Source organism: Vespula pensylvanica, chromosome 2 (assembly GCF_014466175.1).
Source record: "Vespula pensylvanica isolate Volc-1 chromosome 2, ASM1446617v1, whole genome shotgun sequence".
NCBI classification, from domain to species: Eukaryota; Metazoa; Arthropoda; class Insecta; order Hymenoptera; family Vespidae; genus Vespula; species Vespula pensylvanica.
This window is the reverse complement of record NC_057686.1, coordinates 17,362,763-17,365,302: the sequence shown is the minus strand read 5'-3', so window position 1 is coordinate 17,365,302 and position 2,540 is coordinate 17,362,763.

Genomic DNA, 2,540 nt, shown 5'->3' with positions numbered 1-2,540 from the left:
AGAGAGAGAGAGAGAGAGAGAGAGAGAGAGAGAGAGATAAATAGACAGAGGTAGAGGTAGAGGTAGAGAGAGAGAGAGAGAGAAGCCCTTTGCAAACGGGAGCGACGATGACGCTCTATCTCGTCCTGTCCTATGCTGTCCTGTCCTGTCCCTGTCCTGTGGCCTGCGAACGTAATTTGTTCTTCGAATGTGCTGCGCACTATCACCGATTTTCATCCTGTTCTATATATCTAAAGACGCTCCAGGTTGGCACAATCGTAAGGTTGAAGCCATCGAGTTCTTCTTCTTTCGTTTTTATTTATTTTTCTTCTTTCTGTTGTACTTTTTTTGTTTTGTTTCTTCACGTTATTTTTTTTTTATTCTCTTAATTCGACTTCGTGGAACGGGTAAGTAGGCAAGTAAGTACCCACTTAAATACTTAACGCGTCGAATGAGAGATCGACGAATTTTTTACGTTCGTGTTTCTATTTTTTTTTTTTCTTTTTATTTCTTCTTCTTTTCCTTCTTGTTCTTGTTTCTTGGTTTTTTTTTCTTATTTTTTTTTTGCGTGTTTTGTGAAACAAAAGAGAATTGCGGTCAATCGTTTACGAAGTATTTTCAACAAGTTTCGAAAAAGATTATTTAGAGAGAGAGAAAGAGAGAAAGAGAGAGAGAGAGAGAGAGAGAGAGAGAGAGAGAGAGAGAGAAAGTTTTAACGTATTCATTTTTCTTTAAATGCTTTTAATCTCAGACATGAAAGATTAAATTTTAGAAATTGTGCAAAACCTTGCCAATACTTAAAATTCTTTCAAATGCGTTGATCAATATGATACCTTATTTATCTCGAGAGGAATATTTAAAGGATTTGAAAAAAAATACGATCGAAGATGGAATGAGAGAGTATTAAGAAATATTTGATGAATGATTTCGATTTTTCTTAAGAACGGAATGTCTTTTCCTTTATGAGGTATTCCTTCTTTTTTCCTTTTTCCTTCTCTCTCTCTCTCTCTCTCTCTCTCTTTTTCTACAAATATACTATAATAGACAAGAGATTAAGCGTCGGAAATCCCAAGATCCTTGTGTACTAAGAAATAAATACCATTCTCGATGGACCAACCACCGTGGCAGTAGAATTTAGTCTTAGTAAAAACCTGTTGTGAGATCTGTCTGAGTTCGACAATGGGAAGGAAAACACCACCCGCGGTTTCCCTGCACCAAACAAGCTTTTCTTTCTCTATTTCGAAAAGAAAAGAGAAAGAGAGAGAGAAAGTGAGAATGAGACACACACACACACACACACACACACACACACACACACACACACACATGTATTTATGTATTTATGTACACTCATGTATTTATTTATATACATAGGAATAATAGCATACTCCATTATCTTTTTTCTATTGGTGACATCGTCCATTCGAATTCGTGGCTACCGGTATTACGAAGAATACCACCATTTTCTTCTTCGCACCTCACGACACGACGAAGAGACAAGAAGAATTTTCTTTCATCTCGCTCGCTCATTCTCTCACTTACTCTCACTCCTCTCTTTCTCTCTCTTTTTCTCTGCGGATAAAACGGATCGCCCAGGGGAAAATTGGAGCGGATTATCTCATGATTCTCTAGCGAAACTTTCTCAATGGCCGTCACAACGAAATTAGACTTATCTCGGTCATCTGAGAGCTCCCCGTCCGTCGCACACGCAGCTGCGTTTCTCTTTTTCTTCTCTCCTCTCCTCTCCTCTCCTTCTCCTTCTTCTTCTTCTTCTTCTTCTTCTTCTTCTTCTTCTTCTTCTTCTTCATCTTCTTCATCTTCTAACAATTTCTCTCTTGATCAACGAAACGAGCTACCATTTTCTTCCTTTTCGTATTGTCGTTCAGTCGCTTTTATTCAAGTCGGCTCGCGTCAGATTTTTCGCTAAACTGTTTTCTCTCCTTTTTCTCGAGACGAGAGAAGCAAAGAGAAAGAGAGAGAGAGAGAGAGAGAGAGAGGGAGAGAGAGAAGGAGAATAAACGTTGCTCCTTTCGACGGACAGGACACGCGCCATTGTTGCGAATGGATGATCGAGCCGGACCTTAAAGACCGACAATGTGTTTACAATGAAGTCGAGAATCCGCTTCGTTTTGCTAGAACGGTTTTCAAACATACGAATGAAAATCGAAAGAATATCGCTCGATCGGATCTACCACTACTTACTTTGTTTGCCGATTCTCTGCGTTCAATTCTGTGTCTCTCTCTCTCTCTCTCTCTCTCTCTCTCTCTCTCTCTCTCTCTCTTTCTCTCTCTGTTTCTTTCACGCTATTATATGCTCGTAAAATTCTAACGTTTCGAATAGATCCTACGATTCGATAAAAATATCAAAGAATACAAATTTATTTTCTTTTCTCGTAGGTAGGATATTGCGATCTACTTTTCTAATGTATTTATTTATTTATTTTCTTTTTCTTATATTTCGTCTTTTTATTTTGTTATATCCTTTCTTTTTTTTTTTTTTTTTTTGTTTTTAATTTTTCCCCTCTCCTTCACCTGGTTCAAACGGATACAAATGATACGAG